At 42.0% G+C, this 19,597-nt stretch overlaps 1 long non-coding RNA gene across 1 annotated transcript in view; it reads right to left on the bottom strand.

The window, feature by feature from the left end:
• Positions 1–11,079, bottom strand: part of LOC133488309 (uncharacterized) — a 61,651-nt gene extending 50,572 nt beyond the window's left edge. The window contains exons 1-2 of the long non-coding RNA XR_009791613.1: positions 11,039–11,079; positions 10,575–10,757 (exon numbers count right to left, since the gene is read on the bottom strand). This is a non-coding gene — a long non-coding RNA (uncharacterized LOC133488309). The remainder of the gene's footprint in view (positions 1–10,574; positions 10,758–11,038) is intronic.
• Positions 11,080–19,597: the final 8,518 nt, after the last annotated feature.

The raw sequence follows: 19,597 nt of genomic DNA, 5'->3' as shown, positions 1-19,597 counted from the left end.
TTTATTATTGATGTTGTAGTTGCAATCCACTGACATTTAGAAATCATCCAGGTGTACTGAAGATTGTTACATGCAGAATGTGCGGTATAAGAGTAAAGATTATGTTTCTTTGACTCATCAAAGGGGTTATTAAGGATTTTTCTTCGAAGTATATCACACCAGAATAAATATATTTAATATAGTATTTACATGGCGGAACGGTGAACGACTGGTTATCACATCTGCCTCACAGTTCTGAGGACCGGGGTTCAAATCCGGCCCCGCCTGTGTGGAGTTTGCATGTTCTCCCTGTGCCTGCGTGGGTTTTCTCCGGGCACTCTGGTTTCCTTCCACGTTCCAAAAACATGCATGGCAGGTTGAGTGAAGACTCTAAATTGCCCGTAGGTGTGAATGTGAGTGCGAATGTTTGTTTGTATGTACCCTGCGATTGACTGGCGACCAGTTCAGGGTGTACCCCGCCTCTCGCCCGAAGATAGCTGGGATAGGCTCCAGCATGCCCGCGACCCTAGTGGGGAGAAGCGGTACGGAAAATGGATGGATAGTATTTACATGTATATATTATATATGTATTTACACACCTATTTTCAGTCAATGATCTGCCATTTTTTCTACACGACAGGTAACAGTTTTAGTTGGAGCTTCTTACATTTTTTTATCTTTTTATTCATACAAAACATCTGAGCATTGCCCAAAATGGTATGTCTATTTCATACATTCATTCAATCATCTTCTGTTCCGCTTTCCTCACTCGGGTCGCGGGCGTGCTGGAGCCCATCTCAGCTAACCAGTCGTCCACCGTGCCGCATGTCTATTTCAATATTTGACTCATTTTTTTTAAGGGTTTAAGATATACATTTAATTGTAATCTTGGCCACTAGGTACAACAGATTGTCTTACATATACATCATGCTTGTCTATGACCATGCCTTTCTTGTTTTTTTAGATTCTGCCGACACTTTAAGCTTTTATGGCTACCAACTGAACAACATGTCACGGCAGCCAATTACACTTCTCCTCACTTTTGTCCAATAACATTTCACCATTGCAGCCATGGATCACACAACAGATCTTCCTCCTGATGACGGAGGTACTTACAGCTTCCATTGTTTGTTTATCAGTTTATTTTTGAAAGGGGACAATGCAATTTCATAAAACACATGAAGTACACATGGTTAAAAAAGCCAGAATTAGCCAGAAGGCTAGTTTTCATCTGTAGTCCCCTGGCCATGATGTAAAAAAGCAGTAAAATACATCTACAAGACAATATAATACAGGATACATAATCAAACTATACTATTAAGAGAGAATAAAACCATAATTTTTTTTATCATAACAAAAAGACAACATAACATACTTGTCTTTTAGTGTTGGCAGCTATAGGTGTTAACTAGCCACATTTTCAGTTTTTTTGTGAAGGCCTTGTATGTTGTAAGCAGTTGAACCTCCTCAGGTACTGAGTTCCACTCACCAGCGCTCCTCACTGACCAGGCTGACTTACTGAAAGTGCTCCTGCGCAGAGGAATGAGACAGTCACCTCTGACAGAGCCTCGAGTGACACGCTCAGAGCTGTTTCTTTGGCTGATGAACTCAGCCAGAGGAGCTGCGGCCAAATCATGCAGTACTTTATAAATAAAATTTAAATCTGCAAATATGTGAAGACGGTCCCAGTTTAAAAGACTGTATTTTTTTAAAATTGCACAGTGATGATAGTGCCTTGGTTTTTTATCCATCACTTTAATTACTTGTTTGTACAAAACTTCCAATGGTTTTTTTGCATTCTGACCAGCCTGGGACCAACTGGTTATGCAATAGTTAAAGTGACTAAGAATCATCGAATGCAGGTAAATTTTTGCAGCTTCAGTTGACATTTCATTCCGAATTGCACGAAAATTTGCGAGGTTTAATTTGATATTTTTACACAATTTGTCAATATGGGCTTTAAAGGAAAGCTGTGAATCTATTATTAACCCAAGATATTTGTATTGGCTGACAATTTGCATTTTTTCTCCATTAACAAGTATGTCGGGGTCAGGTGATACTCTATTTGTTTTAGTGAAATACATGCCTACAGTTTTAGAAACGTTTAGCTGTAGACAGCACTCCTGCAACCAAGTTGTGACACAGGACATTGTATTAGTGAGTTTAGCAGCAACAGTATCTTTGGAGCGACCATGAACAAAGAAAACTGTGTCGTCTGCATACATTACGCACTCTGCTTCAGAGCAAACATTACACTTTTCCTTAGTCTCAGAAACCAAAACCACCGACTGTTCCAAATATGTCCCAACTTCAAAGAACAGTAGATCAATATTAGTCCAAGTGTGGGTTAGCAGCTTATCATCCTCATCATAACTTTGACTCTTGCTTTTACTATGTGTCAAGTCCACTTTCAGGAGCTGAACTGTGAAGGAGACTTGTTTTTGGTGACTTTCGGTCTTCTCCAAACTCTCACCATCACTTTCTCTCTTTACTTTGACACCGCAAGGACCTCAGAGGGAGGAACGGGCAGGTCGACCTCCCCAGTTTCCAACTTCCCAAAACATCCATGAAATCTGTCCAGTTGAAAGGCCCCCTTTCATATCCTGAGTCCTGGTCCACACACACCCCAGAGCCTCTGACCTGCAAAGTTTGACTCCTGAGAGAAAAACAAAATATCTACAAGCTGACAGTTTTCATCTTGGGGGTTATTCACATGCTGCAGAGTAAGCTCCCACACGCTTGTCTCCGCTAACACCATTCCAGCTCAGCTGTTCGAGCTCTGCCAGTTTTTTTTCCGTTTTCTTTTTTTTTAACATGCACACGAGAGTCACTTCTAGATGACACACAGTGGGGTAGAGTTATTTCTTCCCTCATCTTCTACTGGAAAACATGCGGAAAATTGTGTCTGCGTATTGGCTGGTGTCTCTCAGCCTTTCCTACAAGGCTGCCCTCAACACCAACGTATTTACCACAACTTCACTTCTTATCCAAATCGTTGCCGACAAAAGAAAATACAGCTGTAATTCTGCATGTTCCGAGCCAAAGCATAAACATCAAAACAGAATGAGTCACTCTTTTGTTAAAAAAAAAAAAAGAAGACGAAGAGGTAAACGTTATCCTTAGAATAACAAGAATTAGTAGTGTCGTGATTTTTAAAAAGTGCATATAAGTACATGTAAAGTCACAGTGACAAGCATCATACATACTGTACAGATACTGTAAGTGATCCTATTGTGGTACTGTTCCTTAGTATTTTATTTTGTACATATTGGCAAAGTCATACTTTGTTTTGCTTATATAATTGTACTGACTCATCTACCTGGATTGACTTTTACACATACACTATATAAGAAACTGTACATACTGCATGCTTAGTACCACCTAACCAACCGCTGCCACAGTAATGACCAATGACCCTTACAATATACCTGTATATATTACCACGTTTGCATTTCTGGTATGATACTACCTGCATTTTTATTGGCTGTGTACCTGTGCACTGCATAATGGGAATACGTTTGATTAAGCGTGACTGTAATATTTTGCCCCTGTTGAGTAATAAATAAACCTATGAGTATGCTAGAGTATTGTTCTTCAACCACAATACACATATTGTTAAAGAATACCTAACTTTACAATATTCTGTCACCTGCTGTTTCTTTTTTGGAACTTGGGTGGCTCTTTGTGCCTCGCCTTCCCCTCCCTCTCTCTCTCTCTCCCCAGTCATCACCACCCACTCACCTGTGCGCCTGTTCCCTATCAGCCATCATCACTGCATGAATTTAAGCCCGCCAGATCCAGGAATTCAACGCCAGAGTATTGACGTTCATCCGTGATACACAGGCCTACTCTCATGACTACTCTCCCAAGTTACTCGACTCCCTGCGATTGTGCTTACCCCATTGTGTTCTTCTCAGTCTTCAGTGCTCCTTCCGTGTAACCTGCCTCGCCGTCCGTTCCAGCCACACCGTCGAGCTGCTTCTCTTGCCCGAAGCTCCCGCTTCCTGTATGTTCCCTGCTCCGGCCAACCACCCTCACTCTTCGAATATCCTGCCTCCGAGATATCCCTTAATAAACCATTTCTCTCTACTTCCTCCGCCTCTGGCTGCTTTTAGATCCAGTCCTATATCTTACGGTTATAGACCGTGACAGAATACTCTGGCCCGAAAATGGACTCAGCAAACCCGGAAGCATTGAGGAATACGCTCACCCTCCAAGGCGCCCACATTGGCAGACAGGACAAAGCTCACCGCGAGATTAGGGACTTCCTCAACAACCTCGCTCAACACGTTTCCCTCATATCCTCCCAGGTGCACTCCAGCAAACCTCCCGAGCCCGCAGCCTCCGATCAACCACTCCTCCCATTCAAAGAGCCTCACGTCCCACTTCCCAACCATACTCGGGGGATCTAGGTTCATGTAGTCATTTCCAGTTAACTTGTTCATTAGTTTTTTAGTTTTTAGTAAATCGGGAGCTGCTAGCTATCATCTGGGCTCTAGAATAATGGAGGCATTGACTGCAAGGGACCGTTGCTCCATTCATCATCTGGACCGACCATAAGAATCTTGCTTACCTCCGTTCCGCTAAGCGGTTGAACCCCTGTCAAGCTCGTTGGGCATTATTCCTCAGCCGGTTTAACGTCAGCCTCTCCTTCTGCCCTGGTTCCCGTAACGGCAAGTCTGATGCCCTCTTTTGCCTCCATTTTCCCCCCTTCCAGCCCAAGTGAACCAGAGCCCATCCTGCATTCCTCCTGCTTTGTTGGGCGGCCACGTGGAAGATTGAACAGGTGGTTAAGGAGGCTCAGAAGACGCAACCGGATCCCAAGACGTCCAGTCTTGGTCCTAACCGGCTGTTCGAGCCCAGCCCGATCTGACGTCCTTCAGTGGGCCCACAATTCCAATCTTACCAGTCACCCCGGAATCACCCGCACCATCCAGTTTATTCAACAACACTTCTGGTGGCCCAACGTGGTTAAAGACACCCGGGAATTCGTTCTTGCCTGCTCCGTCTGTGCCCGAGGAAAAAATTCACATATGTCCCCAGCTGGTCTGCTGCGCCCCTTACCCATCCCGAGCCGCCCTTGGTCCCACATCGCCTTGGACTTCGTTACCAGCCTACCACCCTCTGAAGGTAACACCATCATTCTTACCATTATTGATCATTTCTCCAAGTGTGTCCATTACATACCCCTTCCCAAGTTGCCCTCTGCCTTTGAGAACACTAACCTCCTAGTCCAGAATGTGTTTAAGCGCCATGGCATTCCCATTGACATCATCTCGGACCGAGGTCTCAGTTCTCCTCTCAGGTTTGGAAAGAAGTCTGTAAGGCGGTGGGCGCAATAGCCAGACGGAGCGGGCGAATCAGAATCTGGAGTCCGCCCTACGTTGCGTGGCTGCATGCAACCCTTCCTCCTGGAGCACCTTTTTCCCATGGGTGGAATATCCTCATAATTCCCTCACCAGCTCCGCCACAGGTATGTTTCCATTCATTGCTTTTTGTGGTTTCCAACCACCCCTGTTTAAGGAACAAGAGCACACTGTGGCGGTTCCTTCAGTGAGGTACATGGGTACAATTCATTTGGAAGGGCGTCAGGGCTGCCTTGGGTCAGACAGCCGAAAGGAACAAGCGGTTGGCGGACTTGCATCGCTCTCCTACGCCTGTTTACAAGGTGGGTCGGTTTGGCTATCCTCCCGCAACCTTCCCGTCCAGACCGAATCACGCAAGCTCATGCCACGCTTTATTGGTCCCTTTCCGATCACAAAAAATACGCCACAGTATTGACATACACCCGTGGTACATCGGCCAACTCTCGTAAGTTACTCGACTCCCAGTGATTGTGCTTACCCCCATTGTGTTGTTCTCCGCCTCCAGTGCTCCTTCCGTATCACCTGTCTCACAGTCTGTTCCAGCCACACTCGCCGAGCTCCTTCTCTTGCCCGAAGCTCCCGCTTCCTGCATGTTCCCTGCTCCGGCCAACCACCCTCAGTCTTCGAATATCCTGCCTCCGAGCTATCCCTTTAAAAAGTACTACTACTTATCTACTTCCGCCGCCTCCGGCTGCTTTTGGGTTTACGGTTATAGACTGTGACAAAAACACCCTTTTCTTTATAATAACAAAAACGAGAAGTCTAATAATTAAAAAAAAAGATCATGCAATGAAACACTGGCTACTGTATAATCCTGCTCTCTTCCACACGAGTACTCTGGAAAGTTTTGAAAAAAAATTGTTCCCCAGACAAATCGTAATTTGCATTCTGATCATAATATATTCCATTGTTTTTATTTGATGTTCCATTGGTTACTTTCCAAAAAACATTTCCTCTGTTTCCCTCTGTGGGATTATGTCATAGACATAAACACTCAGTAAAAACCTTTCATATTGTTCCAGTTGACATCATAATAACATGCACCACCAATGTCTAATTTAATCTGCATTCTGGTACAGGTCAAATAAGCAATAAGCCGTCAAATTGTTCCTGTTTTGAAAGACAACCAATCGTAAATCGTGGAAAGTGAAGTGACCCGTTTCAGTAAACAGTCGCCCAGCTCTTAGGGTGTAACGCTGAGCATCGGAGGACCTTTTCTCATAAAATCACACATTGTGTGGTTCAGTCTGTCATAGTTCTTTCCATACTAGCCAAACTATTATTTGCAAGAGGCGTGCAAGGAAGTGGTCCATGTTCGTCAGTGTGGCCAAATGCGAACTCTGTTTGTGTATGTTTAAGTAGTTTGTGTTTTTTGGTATGGAAACACAGCAACGTTGCCATTAATCTGCTCTACAAAGTCATTTGACATAGCGATGCTTAGTGATGTAATGATGTACAGCATTCACTGACTAACCACATAATTAGGTACGCTTGCTGTTTAGCTCAATACAAGAGCTAAAAAATAATGCCTTTTCAAAGCTGATGCTCAATTCGATGCTAGTTTTGCACTGCATCATACTCATGTTTTTTTTTCTCTTTAGTATTTCTCTTGTGACTAAACTAAAATTACAAACATTTCTCAGTAAGATGCAGCGTAGTTCCACAAAAACAATAATACACGTTGTTTAAAACAATACCTATGAAATTGTGCAGTGGCAGTTTCTGGTACAGCGGCTGAAAGTATTTAACACGTTACCATTTTTCACACTAAATATACTCCCAAAGGTGCTATTGACCTGTAAATTTCACCAGATGTTGGGAACAACCCAAGTAATCCACACATACAAAGAAAGTAGAACAAATAAGATCAGAAATTAAGTTGTGTGTAAAAATGTGAAATGACAAGGAAACAGTACTGAACACATGAAGAAAGGGAGGTGGAAAGCCAAGACAACACCTAAAATCTATCAATAATCAAACAGCAATCCAGCCTCTTGTCATTGCACCTGAATATCAGCTGGTTCAGTCTTAATTGATGGCCTACAAAAAGGTCTCATTGGTGTGAAGGTGTGAGTCAAGACACATCTTATGATGGGTAAGAGCAAAGAGCTGTCTCAAGACCATCGTAAAGTAATTGTTGCAAAACATAACGATGACATTGGTTACAGGTGCACATCTTAGCTTCTGAATGTTCCAGTGAGCAAGGTTGGGGCCACAATACGTAAGTGGAAAGCCAAACAACAGCCAAAAATCTGATGTGGCCCTTAAAGGTGAAGTTTGCAGTGTAAAAACTGTCTGCCTGACCGTAGAGTATTATTAAAATGACCTTTTGAAAAATCATCCTTCTTTTGCCCCATCAAATCCCTTTGGTTTTATCCATTCATTTATCTTCCGTTCCGCTTATCCTCACTCGGGTCGCGGGCGTGCTGGAGCCTATCCAAGCTAACTTCGGGCGAGAGGCGGCGTACACCCTGAACTAGTTCCCAGCCAATCGCAGGGCACATAAACAAACAACCATTCACACTCGGGTTTTGAACCCCGGTGCTCAGAACTGTGAGGCGGATGTGCTAACCAGTCATGCATCGTGCCACCCCTTTGGTTTTATTATAATTATTATTTTAAAACTTGTTATGCTGCGACAAGAATAGCCCATCAGTGTCACAGTGTGGCATTTCTTCTGTCACATGTCAGCTAATCAAAGTTCTTCTTCACAGCCAATCACATTCTACTAGCCAGCCAATCTGTCAGTCAATCGCATGCTACTAGCCAGAGTCAGTCACACCTCCCTATTTAATAGGGTTTACACGATCAGGATTTTTGGGACCGATCAGCAAGTTTAAAAAACCGATAACCGATCACCGATCTTTTCACGAGATGAAGCAACGTGTCTATTTAAAGGACTTGTTCATTTACTGTATATACTTGTGTACTTAATTCCTCCAAAAAATATATTTGCAATAAATAATGTATCTTTGTTCATCTATTTATGCCAGTGAGGCATAGTGACAGACAGAAAAAAATTAATGGTCTTCTATTAGATGGCAGGAAGTACAGTAATTAATGTATCCACTTTTTGCGACATCTTTGTTTGTTGGTGTGCCGTGAGATTTTTCAATTGTAAAATATGTGCCTTGGCTCCATAAATGTTGGAAATCACTGCTCTAGTGAGGTCATGTATTCTGATCAAGCAATGTCAAACCAACATTACAACATGACAGAAATAATGGCTGCTAACTTACTGTAATTAAATTGCTTGATGGTAATTAAATTACTTCACACAAACCAAAACTTTAGAGCATGATTCGACAGAACGCCTGCATGTTCGCTTACAACCGTTAGTGCTAGCACGAGCTTGCTAGGCGACATAACGTTTTGTTACCTGCTTGCAAGCGGTATCGTATTAAAAGTACGGGAACATAGCTCAAGCAATCCTTGAATGAAAGTCCTCTCCCGAGCACCGGTGACCACCAATACAGGTTTTCCCCCCATTTTGTTCTTACACACACTCGGTGCGATCCATTATTGTTGTCGCCGCCATGGTAACGAGTGTACCCGGTCGCGTTTGAGTTGACAAGATGAAGCCCAGTGATCGTAAAAAACAGGATGTGATGGTATCGGAATTTCAGCAAGTGTACCTAATTATGTGGTTGGTCAGTGTATGCTGTACATCATTACATCACTAAGCATCGCTATGTCAAATTACTTTGTAGCGCAGATTAATGGCAACTTTGCTGTGTTTCCATACCCAAAAACACAAAAAAACTACTTAAACATACACAAGATTTTATTGCAATACTCTGACATGGTACAATCATGAAAGACCAAATTTGTCTTGTAGTCTGATCCGGGCATTACGTGTAACCACACCGCCGACATGTTATTATTATTTTTTTAAATAAATGTATTGGAGGTCAAATATTTACAGTACTACGTCAAAACACACGCGACAAGGCTAAAAATAAACTAGCTTTTGGATTCTAATATACTGTAGACGACGACGACGTGGAGTAAATGTCTTTTGCGGAGCCGATCAATGATGTCATTGATCGGATCGGCGAATTATGACAAAGCCGATCATCATAAAATGCTAATTATCGGCCGATACCGATCAGATCGGTGTAAAGTCTACTATTTAAGGCCATGTTGATGATGCAATCGATGTTAGAGTGTTTGACGGAGATACCAGCAGGACACTACAACATGACCCAGTGAGAGTTCTGCATTTTGACATTTGCCTGTTCCTGTGCCCGTGGCTGTTGGGAATTCTGTTAGGACTGTGAGTTCATCGTTCTCCTCTGTGAATCATGGATTAAGACAAGATGAAAATCTGAGCATTTCCTGACCTACAATATGTGGATTATAAAGCCTTGCTTCACTTTGACAGATCTTCAGAGGCTTAACCTCTTAACTGTGAAGTGTGAAATTGACTGCCCTTAAATGAACTGTATGCTGTCTTTGATTTGACCTGTTACAGTTGATCTCATACTGATTGTTGAAGTCCTTTCCAACTTTCCCGGTATGCTGCATTTGGGTCTTAAAATCATACTCGCTCCATCTCAATCAGACCGACGTGGCATAAGGCGTGAGCCAGAGTGTGTCGATCAGTTCTCGTGTATGCACACCGCACACTTAATCTGCCATACAAAGCCTCTCGCAAAAGGAGACTATTATAGTTTCTCGACCGAATTATTTAACTCCAGTTAGTAACAAAAGTTCAGCTCTCGAGACAAATCAAGGGTAAATATATGCAACGGTGGTGTCTTATGCAGACGGCTGCATCGCTGGGCTTGGAACACCCACCGCCAACGTCACTTTCTCCACCACATCATCAGGTGAGTTCATCAACTGTCTTTATATTTTTAATTCATTGCACATTCCAAAAAAGACAACATAAACCAGTAACATTTCATGTTTCGCAATACTCCATCATGAATAAGCCGTGCTAGCAATGTAGCAGCCTTGGGATGCCATGCATGGTAATGTTAGTGAGCTGGGGGGCATTTTGGGGGGCAGAGACGTGAGGGGGTGAGTGAGGTGAGGCTACATTCAAATCTTGCTAGCAGTTTAAAAACTGCAAACTTTCCCTTTTAACACAAAAGTCTGCTGAACAATCAGTTGCTGGAATTTAAACCCTTCAAACTCTCCTGTTTGTTACAAGCTCCGTCAGGTGAACACAATTTCTTTCTTTACATTCCAAATCTACTGTAGAAAAGCAATAAAAATACACACCCCGTCCCAGAAATTGATGTTCTCACTTATCTCCTGATAAATCTTCATGGAGCTTCAAGCATGAGTGCTTGGTGGTCCAGCAACTTTTCAGGCCGTCAATCTTGTGCAGTGTTGGAGACAGAAGGAGTCGACCCAGACGATGATGAATCGCCAGCACCACTCCTTTGGATCCCACTGTGGATTCTATTCAAGTGACAAAGTAGGGGTCGGAGGTATTTTGAAATACATTTTGGAATTTTGGGGGTTTATAGCTCTCCAGTTTATCACAATAACAATAGGAAATACTAAACAGAGTGATAGCTTCTTGCCATATTAAGGATAATTTAAAGTTCTGCAAATTATTAACAGCCATCAGAGTAACTGTTTTAGTCTGTATGTTAATAATGATTTGACTCTCTGTGAATAACATGAAGATACAGAAGTCATTTAAATGTTGTTCTGTAACTGTTGAACTATTTGCTCACCGCTGTTGTTCACAAAGTGGTGACCCTCGCCTCATTCTTGCTTGTGAACAATTGAGCCTTTTGGGGATGCTCCTTTTATACACAATCATGACACTCACCTGTTTCCAATTAACCTGTTCACCTGTGGAATATTCCAAACAGGTTTTTGTTTTGTTTTGTTTGTAGCATTCCTCAAAATTCCCAGTCTTTTGTTGACCCTGTCCCAGCTTTTTTCAAACGTCTTGCAGGCATCAAATTCAAATGAGAATATTTGAAAAAAATAAAATAAAATCAATAACTTTCATCTGTTTGAATATGACATATCTTGTCTATTAACTTACTCTATTTTGATGCAATGTCAAATCATTTGAAGTGAAAAAAAGTAGAGAATATCAGAACTTGATAACGTTGATTGTCAAGGAATAACGAGACCTATTCACTTTCGACTAACAACGGGCTAACCTTTGCTCCTCCCCTAAGAGAGAGATCTTCGAAAAAGAAAGATTTCATACTACCTTGATATCGATAACTTCTCACTTCTACGTTTACTAGCCAAGTTCTTGAATATCTCTTATAATGTCCTCACATGGGGACAAATTCCCCATACAAACACCAGAGATTTACATGTCATGATGCCAATAGAAAACCATTTTACATGGCATTTGTGTGTGAGGGGGGGGGGGGGGGGGGGGGTGAAATCAAGTTCACAGTATGACATGTCAAAGCCATGGTGATGGACAGCAATGGAGGAGCATAAGCATCTATCATAACATACTTAAGTTTCATGGTGTCCTCACGTAAGTACTGCATATAGCCACTTATCAGACAAGGCACCAATAATTCATTGCTGCTACTGCAGCATAAGCGGTCTGCTGTCTGTCACTTTCACGCTACTCTGCTCCAAGCTCTCCTCGCTGCAATGCTTTGAGCCAGACCAAAACAATTTAGCAATAAGCTATTCGCGTCTGTGGGGTTTAATTTTTAGTTGTTTTTGCATTCTCCTTTTGTAGTGGCCTCTGATTGCATGACAGAATTCCCGCCATTCGCTGAGGGAATAACGGCTGACCATTCTGCTGAAAATATGTCGCTCTGTTAAGACTCTGAACATGCAAGCATGTTGTTGACAGTGTGAGTGGGATTTGATTTCAGAATGAAAACTGAATGACAATTACACTTCTCTTTCACTTCACTTCACTGTGCCTATTTTTATGGATGAAGAAAAAAAGAACATAGAAAAAAAATGTATTCATACTTTTTTCAATATGTTCACAGTGTGCCACTCATAGTGTACATACCTACACAACGTAATTGGTCAATTGTATATTATTTCCACAAATTCCCTGGCAAAGTCCTCAGTAGCTTTTCCTGTTTGGGATTATGCCTCAAAACACTTTGGGTTAGGGAAATATTATGGCTTGGTTGTCTTGGTTGCAGTAACAACAAGAACTACAAACAAACAGCTCCTATTGCTTTTAATGGCCTTGTGTTTTGTCAAAAGTGCACGTTATTTTGCTGCGGATACTAGCAGACGATGTCTCCTGTTTTGGTGCAGGCCACGCCTTTCTTTCTCCCTAGAGATGCACCTGAAACATGCACTGTCCGCTGAACATACAGGATAGTCATGCTGGGACATAATGTACAACCCCAATTCCAATGAAGTTGGGACATTGTGTTAAACATAAAAACAGAATACAATGATTTGCAAATCATGTTCAACCTATATTTAATTGAATACACTACAAAGACAAGATATTTAATGTTCAAACTGATAAACTTTATTGTTTTTAGCAAATAATCATGAACTTAGAATTTTATGGCTGCAACACGTTCCAAAAAAGCTGGGACAAGGTCATGTTTACCACTGTGTTACATCACCTTTTCTTTTAACAACATTCAATAAACGTTTGGGAACTGAGGACACTAATTGTTGAAACTTTGTAGGTGGATTTTTTCCCCATTCTTGCTTGATGTACAGCTTCAGCTGTTCAGTCCGGGGTCTCCGTTGTTGTATTTTACGCTTCATAATGCGCCACACATTTTCAATGGTAGATAGGTCTGGACTGCAGGCAGGCCAGTCTAGTACCAGCACTCTTTTACTACGAAGCCACGCTGTTGAAACACGTGCAGAATGTGGTTTGGCATTATCTTGCTGAAATAAGAAGGGCGTCCATGAAAAAAACGTTGCTTGGATGGCAGCATATGTTTCTCCAAAACCTGTATGTACCTTTCAGTATTAATGGTGCCTTCACAGATGTGTAAGTTACCCATGCCACACTTTTCCACTTTTCATCAGTCCATCTTAGATGAGCGCGGGCCCAGAGAAGCTGGGGGTGTTTCTGGTTGTTGTTGATAAATGGCTTTTGCTCTGCATAGTAGAGATTCATGTTGCACTTAGCGGATGTAGCGCCGAACTGTATTTACTGACATTGGTTTTCTGAAGTGTTCCTGAGCCATGTGGTCATATCCTTTACACATTGATGTCGGTTTTTGATGCAGTGCCGCCTGAGGGATCGAAGGTCATGGCCATTCAATGTTGGTTTTCGGTCTTGCCACTTACATGCTGTGATTTCTCCAGATTCTCTGAACCTTTTGATGATATTATGGACCGTAGGTGATGAAATCCCTAAATTCCTTCCAATTGTACGTTGAGGAACATTGTCCTTAAACTGTTCGACTATTTTCTCATGTACTCGTTCACAAAGAGGTGAACCTTGCCCCATCTTTGCTTGTGAATGACTGAGCAATTCAGGGAAGCTCCTTTTTTACCCAATCATGGCACCCACCTGTTCCCAATTAGCCAGTTCACCTGTGGGATGTTCCAATTTGACCTGCAACACAATTCTAACCCCACAAGATGAAGTGTTTCTTATTGTTACAGCGCTGCAGCATATGCATTGGTAAAGTACTTGGTAGATTTTTTTAGCTATGTGTACTTCACTTGAGTGATTATTTTTCTGACGAGTTTTTAGTTTTACCCCCTCCTTACTTTGTCAAAATGGGCTCTTTATTTTTTCAACCCCCACGACACGACGTAAAAAGACAAGTCGAGAGAGGTCGAGTCAACTGCGGTTGAGATCCTGATTGATTGCAATCTTGGGGTCTTGGAAGGCGGAATGCTACAAGAATGATTTGTGGCGAATACATTTACTCGTGCCAGCCTGAAACACACCAGCTTCTGCATTTCAAAAATTCTCAATCTAATCTTGAAAAACACTTATAAGCAAGATGAATTTTTTCCGTTGTTATCATTGGCTAATTTAGTGTTCTTTGTTCCTCAGTTCACTGATTTAGCAAGAATATGGGAACACTTTGCTTTGATAGCATAAAAGTTAAGCCAATGCTAGCGCGCTCTACAACATGCGAGATGTAATGTGATTTTTTTGATTCAGTACAATGTAGGCTAAAAAGAGAGAAACTATTTTGTGTTTTGTGTAAGTTTTTTTTTTTTCCTCCTGCCAAGTTATCAAAATGGGCATTGTATATAATTGACAGAAATTACTGTACCTATAAGTTTAGACTGTGAGTTCTTCTGCCTCCTCTGGCATCATGATAGGTAATATTATAGGTATATTATCCAACAAAAACATACATACTGGATCAACTGAAATACGTCTGCGTTTGTGCCATGACTCAATTACTGGCCAACTTGGAGGATCCTTTTGCAGGACTCCACGTAAGAGGCTTTCAGGATGCATAGAATGTGTCTCAGAAGACCACTTGAGCTGGAGCGGAGGTGTGGGTCATAAAGGATAACATAGCGAGGATGAAGTGTGCTTATAGGGATGATGGTTGCAAGGTTTCGGAGACACCGCTTACTCCGCCTGGCAGCATTAGAGGCTTTGGCTTGCCTCTCCTCGCCTCCAGTGTGAGGAACCCAGCTCTAATCCTCCGAGGGAAAAACTGAGGCGACACCAAAGCTGATCATGCTTTGACTACTTATGTGGCCTTATTGTGTTCACCAAAGTAAGCCAAAGGAAAAATATGACATGTCAAAGCCATGGATTGCCAATGTCATATGTAAAAATAGCATTTCTGTGGCAGTTATTTATTACAACCAGATTATCAGCACCAACCACTTAGATTTTGCATTGAGCTGTTAAATTAAGAACAGCGTGCTGGATGACAACAACAAATGCACATTATAGGATTCAACCTGTGGCGTGTGACTTCATAGCATTATGTAATGTAGCTGGGCCTGTGCCAGACCCGCAGACAGGAACACCGCAGAGACATTCAGGTGCATGTTGTACAGCACGCAGCCCTCTCCGTCACTTGCCATATTTGGAAATAAAGGGTTAGACTTGATTACTGCAACAACAACACCTATACCCAAGTCTTTAATACTGAACGGGTGCCTGTGTTGCTCATGTTGACAATGGAACACATGCCTATACATATATATTTAAATTTACATTAATTAACTATGGCCAACACCACTCAAGGATGGGAATTTCTACGTTTATTTTTCCATGTTTTAGCCTTTCATCCACATGCAAACTGCATTTTGTTACAATGCTTTTCCAAAACATTTCAGCAATAAATAGATGGGGGAAAACTTTGGGGGTTGTAATAATCGTGTATTACAGTACTTAGTGGGTTACTATCTATCGCACGGGGGGATATTACACAATTATCATGTAGAAGTTGCGTGTGCGAGGGTCCATGCTTGGAGTGCGGGTGTGATTCGTCAACTATTTTGTTTCGCAATTGTCTAGTTCAGTCATGTTCAGACACATCACTCACACTCACTAAGCGGTGGAATAATCTTTACAGCAAGTCACTCAAGGGGAGAGGGAACGCAAAACGAAGGACGGCAGTGGCGAATTGTTGCATCTTTGGTTTTGTCAGTCAGTGCCTGTGGTGAAACATCCCCAAACTTCCTTCTCACCCCACAAAAAACAGCACCATCCAGAGCACACCCTAAAGACAAGAGTCAGGGGGTGTCTGCTCCAATTCTCCAAACCAGCATCACATTGCACAGGAGAACCCATGAAGCCAGTGCTGGACTTTGGCTGACTCTCCAGTAGCACAAGCGTCGCGGCATACCACCGCAACTCTCCCTCCTCTCTTCCCTCTACTCCTCCCACGCACACTCCCACCCCCCTGCCGTGTTGTATGCCAGGAACGGAGACGTATGGGCCTCTACTGAGAACTGCCTCCAAGGTAGCCGTCCTCGCCTCTGCCAGCAAAAATAAGACATTCTGCATTTTCTTTCACTCTCGCCTACCTTCTCTCCATCAGGTCTTTCAGCATCACAATGGTCAAAAAGCTGCCAGGAGCTAGCCGCAGCCAACAATAGTCCAATCCAATTTGCCCCCATTTCCCCTTTTGGATACTGGACTTGGCCCAGAAGAATTTATGTAGAATGGGGCCCACCAGCTTATGTGTTCTCAGAAACACGTTATTATGTACACACTGGAGCGCTAGTTGCCTGCATTGTTGTTTGTGTGACAGAATGTGTCCAAGACAGCACTTTTAAAATGAGACTCAGCACAGATGTGAGATAAGAATACACAAATATTGGTGTGTACAAACATATCAGGCGCTAAGACACACAAAATCACAGTGGTAGGAACAGGTAATGGACCTATTCAGGCTGTATGGTCCGTGGCTTTAATAGTAACAGCAACAACAACATGCTCCACAGTAAGCTTTATCCTAACTTTAACCTGAATCCAATCACGACTCTCTTCCAAACTCTTCATCCCTAGGCAGCCACTTTTCAAAATAATGACAAGAGTACTTAATTTGGACAATATTTGTTATTCTTGGGACATGTGATCATTCCAAGGATTGAAGAGGAAGGAAAAAAGGATTGAAGAGGAAGGGGGAAAAAATGGAGGAAATTTTGTTATGGCTCAATTGGGAAAAGGAAAACTAAATGTGCTGCAAACTTCCGTCCGTCCATCTATTTTCTGTACCGCTTATCCTCATTAGGGTCAAGGTTGAACTTGAGCCTATCCCAGCTGACTTTGGGCGAGAGGCAGGGAAGACTCTGACTTAGTAGTTTCTAATACTCTTCTCCCCTTTAGCTAAATAAGTTAATATAAGAACCACCTCTCATTGTGATGCAGTGCAGCTCTTTTTATGACTATACAGCTGCAAATGAATAATGATATTTGGCATCAGCGTATTGATAAGAGGAATCATCCCTATGTTGACCCCTGATGAACACATCTTTGCTGCAGTTTCACTGTGGACATATAAACATTTATGAGCTCGCTTGTGTCCTCCCGAAGAGAGCAGCTGAGAAAACAACACTTTCGACACAACCTGCAAGGGGGGGGGAAACAGTGAAAACAATGAAATTCTAGCGCTGAGATCCCATAGCAGTCATTTGGTTTGTCCCTACACGGCCGTCACACCTTCTCCTCAAATTCATAAAACACCGCACGAAAAGGTTTCAGCATGCAGTCCATCACTGATTTAGGACTAATCATATAAACTAAGTAGCGATGCTGGTGTAACAGGTGAGGTCTGATTGTGAAGATGAAGAACGTGATTTCACAGGAAAAAAACATACTAAAGGCCGCAGTCCAGCCACATCCAGTTCCATAATATTAGGGCATTTGTTTTACTTTCAAAAGAAGAAAATCAGGGCTCCAAGGGTTGAACAATGTTAGAATTGTTTAAAAGATAACAATTGTGTTTTCTTATTTTAAAGTACTGGTTAAGAGTCTTCAAGTCCTATTTCTTCCACTACTTTAAATGCAAGGTTCATGTCTACATAAAACATTTATTAATGCAAAATTAAACACTATCATTTTATAGTAAGATGCCTTAAAGGATGGACTCTTAAATCAAAGGATTATTGAGATATATCAGTTAATATTGGTATTATTTTTTTTTTTGTACCAAAACGTTCAGATATATATTGTACTGTATATGAATTGCTATATTTTAAAGTGTTGCTTTCACTGTTTGCAGATTTGCACAAAATCAGTTGGACAGAAACACAGCTACAATGACTCAACAGTCCCCTCAGCTTCCATTGTTTGTCTCCAACACCACTTTTTCTTCACACTCACTGTCCGCATCATGAGTCTCGCTGCCAAGCCAACAACAACTCCAAAACCAAAATAAGATGATAATATACAATAAATTACAACCAATCATCTTGCCTCTGAGCAGTCAAACTCAATCAATTGATAGTGTTTTATATGTCATAACACATCATCATCACTTTCAGTTAAGTCTCTAAGCATTGATTTATGGAGCTAACCAATATGTGTAATTGTGTATGTGAAAAGGGAAATGAGCTTTCATCAGGTCTGTGTTACATTCCAATAGTCACACATTTGCAAGTGATTATTGCATGAAATGCTTGAACATTGAAGCCAGCAGAATGTGTCTGCTTTATAAACCCATTAAAACGACTCGCTGCATTGGTGGCACTGTAGGATAAAGCCATAGTGTTAAAGTATTGAAAAGTGGTTGCACTCAGTGGCTGAATTTTTGACGGTGGCGTGTCATAGTGGAAACGTTTATGTAATGCTGCGACGGCTGAATGTACATAAATCTTCTGACCTTCGCATAGCTGAGGTTTACAAAAAAAAACAACAACAAGTGAATGCATGGTAATGACAGAATTGCAGAAACAAAGTAAATTTCAATCCATTTACCATTCTACTTGTTGGACATCAAATGTCAGAGCAGGTTGAGGGAAATTGCACTGTAACGATAAGGGACAGAAGGGAAAGATGCATTTCTTTAGGCCAGACTTCAATGGCTGTTTACTGAGTCGGTTTTTATTGGGTTGCCAATGGTCAGAGTGAAAGGGTTAAAAGGTATTTTATTTATCATCAAACACACATATTAGAATGGCAAATTGAATTTCGACTCATGTTTGTTGAAGTGCATGCTCCTCTTAATTGAGCTCAATGTTATGGCAATACAAGATTTAATATGTAACCACATTGCTACTTTGGGTCTCGAGTTGCCCCGAGTGACTTGAATGGCTAAATAAGATAAAGAGTAAATAAAGTGGATGAAAATAAACATAGCTTTCAAGGGCTACATCGCCTGTGCTATCTTTTTCACTTGATTTGCCAAGTTCCTTACATATCACTATACGTGCCAGCCTCAATGAATGGCTTTATCAAAGTCGTACTGATGCTGAAACGGTTGCGGAATGTAACATTTCTCTCAGGTAAGTACTAAGAGGAAACAGATAACGTTTTCTGTGTTCTTAATCCGGCTCATTCGCTCACCTGGCAGTCTATTGAGATGGGTGGCACAAAGAGTTTGTGGGGTTGGGGGGGAAATAGAGGAACTACACAGGAAGGTAGAGCACGCATGAAAGAAAAATAATCCTCCCAAATGAGCGCAACCGGGGGACAAAATGTGTGTCCTAACCCGGGCGAACAGCCAAGTCAAACAACCAAAGGGGGGCAAAGGGAAAGGTAAGAGTTCAAATACAGTGGATGGATGGTGGAGGGGGCTCATTTGCATATGGAAAAAGACGAAACAAAGAAGCCAGGTGGGATGCTGGGAATTGTGGCTGTGGTTACTCTACGGGAACAGTGTCTGGTTGCACGGCAACATGGAGCCGCCTGTTTAATGGTGCTTAACATAAACACA

Source organism: Phyllopteryx taeniolatus, chromosome 13 (assembly GCF_024500385.1).
Source record: "Phyllopteryx taeniolatus isolate TA_2022b chromosome 13, UOR_Ptae_1.2, whole genome shotgun sequence".
NCBI classification, from domain to species: domain Eukaryota; kingdom Metazoa; phylum Chordata; class Actinopteri; order Syngnathiformes; family Syngnathidae; genus Phyllopteryx; species Phyllopteryx taeniolatus.
This window is presented reverse-complemented; position numbering and strand designations above follow the sequence as displayed.